This window comes from Oncorhynchus mykiss, chromosome 13, assembly GCF_057628025.1.
Source record: "Oncorhynchus mykiss isolate SJ-2025 chromosome 13, ASM5762802v1, whole genome shotgun sequence".
NCBI classification, from domain to species: domain Eukaryota; kingdom Metazoa; phylum Chordata; class Actinopteri; order Salmoniformes; family Salmonidae; genus Oncorhynchus; species Oncorhynchus mykiss.
The window spans coordinates 499977-514408 of record NC_143034.1 but is presented as its reverse complement, the minus strand read 5'-3'; the positions used below and the strand labels follow the sequence as shown (position 1 = coordinate 514408).

Sequence of the window (14432 nt, the reverse complement as noted above, 5' to 3'; positions counted from 1 at the left end):
ATTTTCTATCAACTCATCTTCTAAACACTCTCCTGCAACCAGCCTCACCAATTTATATTTATAAAAAAGTATTATTTACCTCAGATCTGCAATCCTTCAGGAAGCTAGCCAGAAACTCCAGGAGGCTGGCCAGAAACTAGCCAGAAGCTAGCCAGGAGCTAGCCCAGAAGCTAATCAGAAGCTAACCACGGTTTGTGGTCATCGGCTGTCCTTTAGTTCGAAAATCTATCGAAAATCTATCGCCAGTTTTGTACGGCGCAGCGCGGCTCGGAACGGAACATACCGGACCAATTTTTCTCTCCATGTCCCTGGATTTCAACTGCTCTCTGGACATTCATACCCGGATCTCACAGCTAGCTAGCTGCTATCCGTGTGACAGTCGGCTTTCGTCGATTCCGGAGCAAACATCGATTGTTCCGGTGCTAGCCAGCTCCGTCAATCACGCCTGAGTCCCATCATTCACTCCTGGGCTGCAGTCACCTATCCGGACCCGTTTCACTGCCTACGCGGAGCCCCACCGGGCCTTCACAACCGGACTGCCGACGTTATCTACCTGAAGGAGATCCGGCTGGCTCCTCTGTCGCGACGTTACCGGAACGCCCATCTGCGGCCCGCTATCCGTTAGCTGTCTTTCCGGCTGCTATCTGAATAGACAATCGGACAATTTATTTATTTTAATTATTATGTTTTCTTCTCGGGCCTCTATAACTATATCTATTGTTCTTATTTTTGTTGTTGTGTGATTTGGATTAATCCCCTCTACCACACGGAACCCCACTAATCTACTGACCGAACGCAAGAGGTGGCTAACAACAGACTCCATCCTATGCTAGCTTGCTACCGGTTGGCTTGGCTAGCTGTCTAAATCGCCGTGACCCTAAACCAACCTCTCCACTCACTGGACCCTTTTGATCACTCGACTAAGCATGCCTCTCCTTAATGTCAATATGTCTTGTCCATTGCTGTTCTGGTTAGTGTTTATTGGCTTATTTCACTGTAGAGCCTCTAGTCCTGCTCACTATACCTTATCCAACCTATTAGTTCCACCACCCACACATGCAATGACATCTCCTGGTTTCAATGATGTTTCTAGAGACAATATCTCTCTCTTCATCACTCAATACCTAGGTTTACCTTCACTGTATTCACATCCTACCTTACCTTTGTCTGTACATTATACCTTGATGCTATTTTATCGCCCCCAGAAACCTCCTTTTACTCTCTGTTCCAGACGTTCTAGACGACCAATTCTTATTGCTTTTAGTCGCACCCTTATCCTACTCCTCCTATGTTCCTCTGGCGATGTAGAGGTGAATCCAGGCCCTGCAGTGCCTAGCTCCACTCCTATTCCCCAGGCGCTCTCTTTTGACGACTTCTGTAACCGTAATAGCCTTGGTTTCATGCATGTTAACATTAGAAGCCTCCTCCCTAAGTTTGTTCTATTCACTGCTTTAGCACACTCTGCCAACCCTGATGTTCTAGCTGTGTCTGAATCCTGGCTTAGGAAGACCACCAAAAATTCAGACATTTTAATTCCAAACTACAACATTTTCAGACAAGATAGAACTGCCAAAGGGGGCGGTGTTGCAATTTACTGCAAAGATAGCCTGCAGAGTTCTGTCCTACTATCCAGGTCTGTACCCAAACAATTTGAACTTCTACTTTTAAAAATCCACCTTTCTAAAAACAAGTCTCTCACCGTTGCCGCCTGCTATAGACCACCCTCTGCCCCCAGCTGTGCTCTGGACACCATATGTGAACTGATTGCCCCCCATCTATCTTCAGAGCTCGTGCTGCTAGGCGACCTAAACTGGAACATGCTTAACACCCCAGCCATCCTACAATCTAAACTTGATGCCCTCAATCTCACACAAATTATCAATGAACCTACCAGGTACCTCCCCAAAGCCTTAAACACGGGCACCCTCATAGATATCATCCTAACCAACTTCCCCTCTAAATACACCTCTGCTGTCTTCAACCAAGATCTCAGCGATCACTGCCTCATTGCCTGCATCCGTAATGGGTCAGCGGTCAAACGACCTCCTCTCATCACTGTAAAACGCTCCCTGAAACACTTCAGCGAGCAGGCCTTTCTAATCGACCTGGCCGGGGTATCCTGGAAGGATATTGACCTCATCCCGTCAGTAGAGGATGCCTGGATATTTTTTAAAAATGCCTTCCTAACCATCTTAAATAAACATGCCCCATTCAAGAAATTTAGAACCAGGAACAGATATAGCCCTTGGTTCTCCCCAGACCTGACTGCCCTTAATCAACACAAAAACGTCCTATGGCGTTCTGCATTAGCATCGAACAGCCCCCGTGATATGCAGCTGTTCAGGGAAGCTAGAAACCATTATACACAGGCAGTTAGAAAAGCCAAGGCTAGCTTTTTCAAGCAGAAATTTGCTTCTTGCAACACTAACTCAAAAAAGTTCTGGGACACTGTAAAGTCCATGGAGAATAAGAACACCTCCTCCCAGCTGCCCACTGCACTGAAGATAGGAAACACTGTCACCACTGATAAATCCACCATAATTGAAAATTTCAATAAGCATTTTTCTACTGCTGGCCATGCTTTCCACCTGGCTACTCCTACCCCTGTCAACAGCACTGCACCCCCAACAGCAACTCGCCCAAGCCTTCCCCATTTCTCCTTCTCCCAAATCCATTCAGCTGATGTTCTGAAAGAGCTGCAAAATCTGGACCCCTACAAATCAGCCGGGCTAGACAATCTGGACCCTTTCTTTCTAAAATTATCTGCCGAAATTGTTGCCACCCCTATTACTAGCCTGTTCAACCTCTCTTTCGTGTCGTCTGAGATTCCCAAAGATTGGAAAGCAGCTGCGGTCATCCCCCTCTTCAAAGGGGGGGACACTCTTGACCCAAACTGCTACAGACCTATATCTATCCTACCATGCCTTTCTAAGGTCTTCGAAAGCCAAGTCAACAAACAGATTACCGACCATTTTGAATCTCACCATACCTTCTCTGCTATGCAATCTGGTTTCAGAGCTGGTCATGGGTGCACCTCAGCCACGCTCAAGGTCCTAAACGATATCTTAACCGCCATCGATAAGAAACATTACTGTGCAGCCGTATTCATTGATCTGGCCAAGGCTTTCGACTCTGTCAATCACCACATCCTCATCGGCAGACTCAACAGCCTTGGTTTCTCAAATGATTGCCTCGCCTGGTTCACCAACTACTTCTCTGATAGAGTTCAGTGTGTCAAATCTGAGGGTCTGTTGTCCGGACCTCTGGCAGTCTCTATGGGGGTGCCACAGGGTTCAATTCTTGGACCGACTCTCTTCTCTGTATACATCAATGAGGTCGCTCTTGCTGCTGGTGAGTCTCTGATCCACCTCTACGCAGACGACACCATTCTGTATACTTCCGGCCCTTCTTTGGACACTGTGTTAACAACCCTCCAGGCAAGCTTCAATGCCATACAACTCTCCTTCCGTGGCCTCCAACTGCTCTTAAATACAAGTAAAACTAAATGCATGCTCTTCAACCGATCACTACCTGCACCTACCCGCCTGTCCAACATCACTACTCTGGACGGCTCTGACTTAGAATACGTGGACAACTACAAATACTTAGGTGTCTGGTTAGACTGTAAACTCTCCTTCCAGACCCATATCAAACATCTCCAATCCAAAGTTAAATCTAGAATTGGCTTCCTATTTCGCAACAAAGCATCCTTCACTCATGCTGCCAAACATACCCTTGTAAAACTGACCATCCTACCAATCCTCGACTTTGGCGATGTAATTTACAAAATAGCCTCCAATACCCTACTCAACAAACTGGATGCAGTCTATCACAGTGCAATCCGTTTTGTCACCAAAGCCCCATACACTACCCACCATTGCGACCTGTACGCTCTCGTTGGCTGGCCCTCGCTTCATACTCGTCGCCAAACCCACTGGCTCCATGTCATCTACAAGACCCTGCTAGGTAAAGTCCCCCCTTATCTCAGCTCGCTGGTCACCATAGCATCTCCCACCTGTAGCACACGCTCCAGCAGGTATATCTCTCTAGTCACCCCCAAAACCAATTCTTTCTTTGGCCGCCTCTCTTTCCAGTTCTCTGCTGCCAATGACTGGAACGAACTACAAAAATCTCTGAAACTGGAAACACTTATCTCCCTCACTAGCTTTAAGCACCAACTGTCAGAGCAGCTCACAGATTACTGCACCTGTACATAGCCCACATATAATTTAGCCCTATCAACTACCTCTTTCCCATCTGTATTTAATTTATTTATTTATTTTGCTCCTTTGCACCCCATTATTTTTATTTCTACTTTGCACATTCTTCCATTGCAAAACTACCATTCCAGTGTTTTACTTGCTATATTGTATTTACCTTGCCACCAAGGCCTTTTTTTGCCTTTACCTCCCTTCTCACCTCATTTGCTCACATTGTATATAGACTTGTTTATACTTTATTATTGACTGTATGTTTGTTTTACTCCATGTGTAACTCTGTGTTGTTGTATCTGTCGAACTGCTTTGCTTTATCTTGGCCAGGTCGCAATTGTAAATGAGAACTTGTTCTCAACTTGCCTACCTGGTTAAATAAAGGTAAAATAAAATAAAATAAAAAGGCATAGCTGGTGATAGAGAAGACTATGAATTTGAATACTTGCTGTTCCTGCACTCTGACCTGTTATCTCAATGACATACCTATTATCTATTAAACGTCCTCCTAAATGGATTGAATAAATGCTCCTTTTATGGACAAGAAATAGACAGGTTCTAGAAGAATACTTGCTCCTGGTGGGGCTTGAAGTCGTAACCTTGTCATCTAATTTCTGTATACTGCTGTATAAGTACAACATGCTGACAGACTGCACCACAGGATCCATCAACAACACTTTCACTGATCTTCATATTTTGCAGAAATGGAGCTGAACGATATTCGGACCAAGTCAATAGTACTGTTGAAGTACCTGTACTTATACAGCAGTATGCAGCGAAGCAATGCCGAGGTTGTGAGTTCGATCCTCACCAGGAGCATGTACTTTTCTTGAACCCTCTGCCTGTCTATTTATGCTCTACCAACTGAACTAGCGATTGCGCCACAGGAGCCTGATCACCTGTTTACCACATTTTGCACAAACATAGATGTACAATATTCGGTCAGAGTCAGTCCGACAATTGACCTACCTGGCTAACTCAGACTGTAGAGAATGTGACTCTTCATCTCCTATTCGTGGGTTCGAACCACAAATGGGGTGATTCTTTTCTGAGCCGAAGCACCATAAAACTTCGCAAACAGCCATACGCTTGGACTTTCGAGCAGGCTTGCCACCCTGCATTGCTGATGTGTCAGGCATAGCTGGTGATAGAGAAGACGATGATTTTGTATTCTATCTCTGCCTGCACTCTGACCTGTTATCTCAATGACTTCCCTATTATCTATTAAACGTCCTCCTAAATGGATTGAATAAATGCTCCTTTCATGGACAAGAAATAGACAGGCAGAGGCTTCAAGAAGAATACTTGCTCCTGGTGGGGCTTGAACTCATAACCTTGTCATCTAATTTCTGTATACTGCTGTATAAGTACAACACGCTAACAGATTGACCACAGGATCCATCAACAACACTCTCACTGATCACCATATTTTGCAGAAACGGAGCTGAACGATATTCGGACCAAGTCAATTTTACTGTTGAGATACCTGGCTAGCTCAGTCGGTAGAGCATGAAACTCTTAATCTCAGGGTCGTGGGTTTGATCCCCTCGTTAGGTGGTTATTTTCACTGCAGAAGCACCAACTCACTGACTTTCGAGCAGTCTAGCCACCCTGCATTGCTGACTTGTCAGGCATAGCTGGTGATAGAGAAGAATTTGAATACATGCTATTCCTGCACTCTGACCTGTTATCTCAATGACATACCTATTATCTATTAAACTTCCTCCTAAATGGATTGAATAAATGCTCCTTTTATGGACAAGAAATAGACAGGCATAGGCTTCTAGAAGAATACTTGCTCCTGGTGGGGCTTGAAGTCGTAACCTTGTCATCTAATTTCTGTATACTGCTGTATAAGTACAACATGCTGACAGACTGCACCACAGGATCCATCAACAACACTTTCACTGATCTTCATATTTTGCAGAAATGGAGCTGAACGATATTCGGACCAAGTCAATACTACTGTTGAGGTACCTGGCTAGCTCAGTCGGTAGAGCACAAATTGACAGGCAGAGGGTTCAAGAAAAGTACATGCTCCTGGTGAGGATCGAACTCACAACCTCGGCATTGCTTCGCTGCATACTGCTGTATAAGTACCACGCGCTAACCGATTGCGCCACAGGAGCCTGATAATTGTTTACCACATTTTGCACAAACATAGATGTACAATATTCGGTCAGAGTCAGTCCGACAATTGACCTACCTGGCTAACTCAGACGGTAGAGAATGAGACTCTTTATCTCGTATTCGTGGGTTCGAACCACAAATGGGGGGATTCTTTTCTGAGCCGAAGCACCAAAAAACTTCGCAAACAGCCATACGCTTGGACTTTCGAGCAGGCTTGCCACCCTGCATTGCTGACTTGTCAGGCATAGCTGGTGATAGAGAAGACGATGATTTTGTATTCTATCTCTGCCTGCACTCTGACCTGTCATCTCAATGACATCCCTATTATCTATTAAACGTCCTCCTAAATGGATTGAATAAATGCTCCTTTTATGGACAAGAAATAGACAGGCAGAGGCTTCAAGAAGAATACTTGCTCCTGGTGGGGCTTGAACTCATAACCTTGTCATCTAATTTCTGTATACTGCTGTATAAGTAAAACAGGCTAACCAATTGCACCACAGGATCCATCAACAACACTTTCACTGATCTTCATATTTTGCAGAAATGGAGCTGAACGATATTCGGACCAAGTCAATACTACTGTTGAGGTACCTGGCTAGCTCAGTCGGTAGAGTATGAGACTCTTAATCTCAGGCTCGTGGGTTTGATCCCCACGTTAGGTGGTTATTTTCACTGCAGAAGCACCAACTCACTGACTTTCGAGCAGTCTAGCCACCCTGCATTGCTGACTTGTCAGGCATAGCTGGTGATAGAGAAGACTATGAATTTGAATACTTGCTGTTCCTGCACTCTGACCTGTTATCTCAATGACATACCTATTATCTATTAAACGTCCTCCTAAATGGATTGAATAAATGCTCCTTTTATGGACAAGAAATAGACAGGTTCTAGAAGAATACTTGCTCCTGGTGGGGCTTGAAGTCGTAACCTTGTCATCTAATTTCTGTATACTGCTGTATAAGTACAACACGCTAACAGATTGACCACAGGATCCATCAACAACACTCTCACTGATCACCATATTTTGCAGAAACGGAGCTGAACGATATTCGGACCAAGTCAATTTTACTGTTGAGATACCTGGCTAGCTCAGTCGGTAGAGCATGAAACTCTTAATCTCAGGGTCGTGGGTTTGATCCCCTCGTTAGGTGGTTATTTTCACTGCAGAAGCACCAACTCACTGACTTTCGAGCAGTCTAGCCACCCTGCATTGCTGACTTGTCAGGCATAGCTGGTGATAGAGAAGAATTTGAATACATGCTATTCCTGCACTCTGACCTGTTATCTCAATGACATACCTATTATCTATTAAACTTCCTCCTAAATGGATTGAATAAATGCTCCTTTTATGGACAAGAAATAGACAGGCATAGGCTTCTAGAAGAATACTTGCTCCTGGTGGGGCTTGAAGTCGTAACCTTGTCATCTAATTTCTGTATACTGCTGTATAAGTACAACATGCTGACAGACTGCACCACAAGATCCATCAACAACACTTTCACTGATCTTCATATTTTGCAGAAATGGAGCTGAACGATATTCGGACCAAGTCAATACTACTGTTGAGGTACCTGGCTAGCTCAGTCGGTAGAGCACAAATTGACAGGCAGAGGGTTCAAGAAAAGTACATGCTCCTGGTGAGGATCGAACTCACAACCTCAGCATTGCTTCGCTGCATACTGCTGTATAAGTACCACGCGCTAACCGATTGCGCCACAAGAGCCTGATCACCTGTTTACCACATTTTGCACAAACATAGATGTACAATATTCGGTCAGAGTCAGTCCGACAATTGACCTACCTGGCTAACTCAGACGGTAGAGAATGAGACTCTTTATCTCGTATTTGTGGGATCGAACCACAGATGGGGGGATTCTTTTCTGAGCCGAAGCACCAAAAAACTTTGCAAACAGCCATACGCTTGGACTTTCGAGCAGGCTTGCCACCCTGCATTGCTGACTTGTCAGGCATAGCTGGTGATAGAGAAGACGATGATTTTGTATTCTAACTCTGCCTGCACTCTGACCTGTCATTTCAATGACATCCCTATTATCTATTAAACGTCCTCCTAAATGGATTGAATAAATGCTCCTTTTATGGACAAGAAATAGACAGGCAGAGGCTTCAAGAAGAATACTTGCTCCTGGTGGGGCTTGAACTCATAACCTTGTCATCTAATTTCTGTATACTGCTGTATAAGTAAAACAGGCTAACCAATTGCACCACAGGATCCATCAACAACACTTTCACTGATCTTCATATTTTGCAGAAATGGAGCTGAACTATATTCGGAACAAGTCAATACTACTGTTGAGGTACCTGGCTAGCTCAGTCGGTAGAGCATGAGACTCTTAATCTCAGGGTTGTGGGTTTGATCCCCACGTTAGGTGGTGATTTTCACTGCAGAAGCACCAACTCACTGACTATCGAGCAGTCTAGCCACCCTGCATTGCTGACTTGTCAGGCATAGCTGGTGATAGAGAAGACTATGAATTTGAATACTTGCTGTTCCTGCACTCTGACCTGTTATCTCAATGACATATCTATTAAACGTCCTCCTAAATGGATTGAATAAATGCTCCTTTTATGGACAAGAAATAGACAGGCATAGGCTTCTAGAAGAATACTTGCTCCTGGTGGGGCTTGAACTCATAACCTTGTCATCTAATTTCTGTATACTGCTGTATAAGTACAACATGCTGACAGAGGATCCATCAACAACACTTTCACTGATCTTCATATTTTGCAGAAATGGAGCTGAACGATATTCGGACCAAGTCAATACTACTGTTGAGGTACCTGGCTAGCTCAGTCGGTAGAGACAGGCAGAGGGTTCAAGAAAAGTACATGCTCCTGGTGAGGATCGAACTCACAACCTCGGCATTGCTTCGCTGCATACTGCTGTATAAGTACCACGCGCTAACCGATTGCGCCACAGGAGCTTGATCACCTGTTTACCACATTTTGCACAAACATAGATGTACAATATTCGGTCAGAGTCAGTCCGACAATTGACCTACCTGGCTAACTCAGACGGTAGAGAATGAGACTCTTTATCTCGTATTCGTGGGTTCGAACCACAAATGGGGTGATTCTTTTCTGAGCCGAAGCACCAAAACACTTCGCAAACAGCCATACGCTTGGACTTTCGAGCAGGCTTGCCACCCTGCATTGCTGACGTGTCAGGCATAGCTGGTGATAGAGAAGACGATGATTTTGTATTCTATCTCTGCCTGCACTCTGACCTGTTATCTCAATGACTTCCCTATTATCTATTAAACGTCCTCCTAAATGGATTGAATAAATGCTCCTTTTATGGACAAGAAATAGACAGGCAGAGGCTTCAAGAAGAATACTTGCTCCTGGTGGGGCTTGAACTCATAACCTTGTCATCTAATTTCTGTATACTGCTGTATAAGTAAAACAGGCTAACCAATTGCACCACAGGATCCATCAACAACACTTTCACTGATCTTCATATTTTGCAGAAACGGAGCTGAACGATATTCGGACCAAGTCAATACTACTGTTGAGGTACCTGGCTATCTCAGTCGTTAGAGCATGAGACTCTTAATCTCAGGGTCGTGGGTTTGATCCCCACGTTAGGTGGTTTTTTTCACTGCAGAAGCACCAACTCACTGACTTTCGAGCAGTCTAGCCACCCTGCATTGCTGACTTGTCAGGCATAGCTGGTGATAGAGAAGACTATGAATTTGAATACTTGCTGTTCCTGCACTCTGACCTGTTATCTCAATGACATACCTATTATCTATTAAACGTCCTCCTAAATGGATTGAATAAATGCTCCTTTTATGGACAAGAAATAGACAGGCAGAGGGTTCAAGACAAGTACATGCTCCTGGTGAGGATCGAACTCACAACCTCGGCATTGCTTCGCTGCATACTGCTGTATAAGTACCACGCGCTAACCGATTGCGCCACAAGAGCCTGATCACCTGTTTACCACATTTTGCACAAACATAGATGTACAATATTCGGTCAGAGTCAGTCCGACAATTGACCTACCTGGCTAACTCAGACGGTAGAGAATGAGACTCTTTATCTCGTATTTGTGGGATCGAACCACAGATGGGGGGATTCTTTTCTGAGCCGAAGCACCAAAAAACTTTGCAAACAGCCATACGCTTGGACTTTCGAGCAGGCTTGCCACCCTGCATTGCTGACTTGTCAGGCATAGCTGGTGATAGAGAAGACGATGATTTTGTATTCTAACTCTGCCTGCACTCTGACCTGTCATCTCAATGACATCCCTATTATCTATTAAACGTCCTCCTAAATGGATTGAATAAATGCTCCTTTTATGGACAAGAAATAGACAGGCAGAGGCTTCAAGAAGAATACTTGCTCCTGGTGGGGCTTGAACTCATAACCTTGTCATCTAATTTCTGTATACTGCTGTATAAGTAAAACAGGCTAACCAATTGCACCACAGGATCCATCAACAACACTTTCACTGATCTTCATATTTTGCAGAAATGGAGCTGAACGATATTCGGACCAAGTCAATACTACTGTTGAGGTACCTGGCTAGCTCAGTCGGTAGAGCATAAATAGACAGGCAGAGGGTTCAAGAAAAGTATGTGCTCCTGGTGAGGCTCGAACTCACAACCTCGGCATTGCTTCGCTGCATACTGCTGTATAAGTACCACGCGCTAACCGATTGCGCCACAGGAGCCTGATCACCTGTTTACCACATTTTGCACAAACATAGATGTACAATATTCGGTCAGAGTCAGTCCGACAATTGACCTACCTGGCTAACTCAGACGGTAGAGAATGAGACTCTTTATCTCGTATTCGTGGGTTCGAACCACAAATGGGGTGATTCTTTTCTGAGCCGAAGCACCAAAAAACTTCGCAAACAGCCATACGCTTGGACTTTCGAGCAGGCTTGCCACCCTGCATTGCTGACTTGTCAGGCATAGCTGGTGATAGAGAAGACGATGATTTTGTATTCTATCTCTGCCTGCACTCTGACCTGTCATCTCAATGACATCCCTATTATCTATTAAACGTCCTCCTAAATGGATTGAATAAATGCTCCTTTTATGGACAAGAAATAGACAGGCAGAGGCTTCAAGAAGAATACTTGCTCCTGGTGGGGCTTGAACTCATAACCTTGTCATCTAATTTCTGTATACTGCTGTATAAGTAAAACAGGCTAACCAATTGCACCACAGGATCCATCTACAACACTTTCACTGATCTTCATATTTTGCAGAAATGGAGCTGAACGATATTCGGACCAAGTCAATACTACTTTTGAGGTACCTGGCTAGCTCAGTCGGTAGAGCATGAGACTCTTAATCTCAGGGTCGTGGGTTTGATCCCCACGTTAGGTGGTGATTTTCACTGCAGAAGCACCAACTCACTGACTATCGAGCAGTCTAGCCACCCTGCATTGCTGACTTGTCAGGCATAGCTGGTGATAGAGAAGACTATGAATTTGAATACATGCTGTTCCTGCACTCTGACCTGTTATCTCAATGACATACCTATTAAACGTCCTCCTAAATGGATTGAATAAATGTTCCCTTTATAGACAAGAAATAGACAGGCATAAGCTTCTAGAAGAATACTTGCTCCTGGTGGGGCTTGAAGTCGTAACCTTGTCATCTAATTTCTGTATACTGCTGTATAAGTACAACATGCTGACAGACTGCACCACAGGATCCATCAACAACACTTTCACTGATCTTCATATTTTGCAGAAATGGAGCTGAACGATATTCGGACCAAGTCAATACTACTGTTGAGGTACCTGGCTAGCTCAGTCGGTAGAGCATGAGACTCTTAATCTCAGGGTCGTGGGTTTGATCCCCACGTTAGGTGGTTTTTTTCACTGCAGAAGCACCAACTCAATGACTTTCGAGCAGTCTAGCCACCCTGCATTTCTGACTTGTCAGGCATAGCTGGTGATAGAGAAGACTATGAATTTGAATACCTGCTGTTCCTGCACTCTGACCTGTTATCTCAATGACATACCTATTATCTATTAAACGTCCTCCTAAATGGATTGAATAAATGCTCCTTTTATGGACAAGAAATAGACAGGCATAGGCTTCTAGAAGGATACTTGCTCCTGGTGGGGCTTGAAGTCGTAACCTTGTCATCTAATTTCTGTATACTGCTGTATAAGTACAACATGCTGACAGACTGCACCACAGGATCCATCAACAACACTTTCACTGATCTTCATATTTTGTGAAATGGAGCTGAACGATATTCGGACCAAGTCAATACTACTGTTGAGGTACCTGGCTAGCTCAGTCGGTAGAGCATAAATAGACAGGCAGAGGGTTCAAGAAAAGTACATGCTCCTGGTGAGGATCGAACTCACAACCTCGGCATTGCTTCGCTGCATACTGCTGTATAAGTACCACGCGCTAACCGATTGCGCCACAGGAGCTTGATCACCTGTTTACCACATTTTGCACAAACATAGATGTACAATATTCGGTCAGAGTCAGTCCGACAATTGACCTACCTGGCTAACTCAGACGGTAGAGAATGAGACTCTTTATCTCGTATTCGTGGGTTCGAACCACAAATGGGGTGATTCTTTTCTGAGCCGAAGCACCAAAACACTTCGCAAACAGCCATACGCTTGGACTTTCGAGCAGGCTTGCCACCCTGCATTGCTGACGTGTCAGGCATAGCTGGTGATAGAGAAGACGATGATTTTGTATTCTATCTCTGCCTGCACTCTGACCTGTTATCTCAATGACTTCCCTATTATCTATTAAACGTCCTCCTAAATGGATTGAATAAATGCTCCTTTTATGGACAAGAAATAGACAGGCAGAGGCTTCAAGAAGAATACTTGCTCCTGGTGGGGCTTGAACTCATAACCTTGTCATCTAATTTCTGTATACTGCTGTATAAGTACAACATGCTGACAGAGGATCCATCAACAACACTTTCACTGATCTTCATATTTTGCAGAAATGGAGCTGAACGATATTCGGACCAAGTCAATACTACTGTTGAGGTACCTGGCTAGCTCAGTCGGTAGAGCATAAATAGACAGGCAGAGGGTTCAAGAAAAGTACATGCTCCTGGTGAGGATCGAACTCACAACCTCGGCATTGCTTCGCTGCATACTGCTGTATAAGTACCACGCGCTAACCGATTGCGCCACAGGAGCTTGATCACCTGTTTACCACATTTTGCACAAACATAGATGTACAATATTCGGTCAGAGTCAGTCCGACAATTGACCTACCTGGCTAACTCAGACGGTAGAGAATGAGACTCTTTATCTCGTATTCGTGGGTTCGAACCACAAATGGGGTGATTCTTTTCTGAGCCGAAGCACCAAAACACTTCGCAAACAGCCATACGCTTGGACTTTCGAGCAGGCTTGCCACCCTGCATTGCTGACTTGTCAGGCATAGCTGGTGATAGAGAAGACGATGATTTTGTATTCTATCTCTGCCTGCACTCTGACCTGTCATCTCAATGACATCCCTATTATCTATTAAACGTCCTCCTAAATGGATTGAATAAATGCTCCTTTTATGGACAAGAAATAGACAGGCAGAGGCTTCAAGTAGAATACTTGCTCCTGGTGGGGCTTGAACTCATAACCTTGTCATCTAATTTCTGTATACTGCTGTATAAGTAAAACAGGCTAACCAATTGCACCACAGGATCCATCAACAACACTTTCACTGATCTTCATATTTTGCAGAAATGGAGCTGAACGATATTCGGACCAAGTCAATACTACTTTTGAGGTACCTGGCTAGCTCAGTCGGTAGAGCCTGAGACTCTTAATCTCAGGGTCGTGGGTTTGATCCCCACGTTAGGTGGTTATTTTCAATGCAGAAGCACCAACTCACTGACTTTCGAGCAGTCTAGCCACCCTGCATTGCTGACTTGTCAGGCATAGCTGGTGATAGAGAAGACTATGAATTTGAATACTTGCTGTTCCTGCACTCTGACCTGTTATCTCAATGACATAAATATTATCTATTAAACTTCCTCCTAAATGGATTGAATAAATGCTCCTTTTATGGACAAGAAATAGACAGGCATAGGCTTCTAGAAGAATACTTGCTCCTG

The 14432-nt window shown here is 44.3% G+C and overlaps 7 non-coding genes across 7 annotated transcripts; all 7 read right to left on the bottom strand.

Moving 5' to 3' along the window:
- Positions 1–6246: 6246 nt before the first annotated feature.
- trnai-uau (transfer RNA isoleucine (anticodon UAU)) lies at positions 6247–6340 on the bottom strand. The gene is made up of 2 exons: positions 6303–6340; positions 6247–6282 (listed from the first exon to the last, which is right to left on the bottom strand). It is a non-coding gene; the product is annotated as a tRNA-Ile (tRNA).
- A 1633-nt stretch (positions 6341–7973) lies between these two features.
- Positions 7974–8067, bottom strand: trnai-uau (transfer RNA isoleucine (anticodon UAU)). The gene is made up of 2 exons: positions 8030–8067; positions 7974–8009 (listed from the first exon to the last, which is right to left on the bottom strand). It is a non-coding gene; the product is annotated as a tRNA-Ile (tRNA).
- Positions 8068–9192: 1125 nt separating this feature from the next.
- trnai-uau (transfer RNA isoleucine (anticodon UAU)) lies at positions 9193–9286 on the bottom strand. The gene is made up of 2 exons: positions 9249–9286; positions 9193–9228 (listed from the first exon to the last, which is right to left on the bottom strand). It is a non-coding gene; the product is annotated as a tRNA-Ile (tRNA).
- A 912-nt stretch (positions 9287–10198) lies between these two features.
- Positions 10199–10292, bottom strand: trnai-uau (transfer RNA isoleucine (anticodon UAU)). The gene is made up of 2 exons: positions 10255–10292; positions 10199–10234 (listed from the first exon to the last, which is right to left on the bottom strand). It is a non-coding gene; the product is annotated as a tRNA-Ile (tRNA).
- Positions 10293–10946: 654 nt separating this feature from the next.
- trnai-uau (transfer RNA isoleucine (anticodon UAU)) lies at positions 10947–11040 on the bottom strand. The gene is made up of 2 exons: positions 11003–11040; positions 10947–10982 (listed from the first exon to the last, which is right to left on the bottom strand). It is a non-coding gene; the product is annotated as a tRNA-Ile (tRNA).
- Positions 11041–12680: 1640 nt separating this feature from the next.
- trnai-uau (transfer RNA isoleucine (anticodon UAU)) lies at positions 12681–12774 on the bottom strand. The gene is made up of 2 exons: positions 12737–12774; positions 12681–12716 (listed from the first exon to the last, which is right to left on the bottom strand). It is a non-coding gene; the product is annotated as a tRNA-Ile (tRNA).
- Positions 12775–13418: 644 nt separating this feature from the next.
- trnai-uau (transfer RNA isoleucine (anticodon UAU)) lies at positions 13419–13512 on the bottom strand. The gene is made up of 2 exons: positions 13475–13512; positions 13419–13454 (listed from the first exon to the last, which is right to left on the bottom strand). It is a non-coding gene; the product is annotated as a tRNA-Ile (tRNA).
- Between the last annotated feature and the right edge of the window lie 920 nt (positions 13513–14432).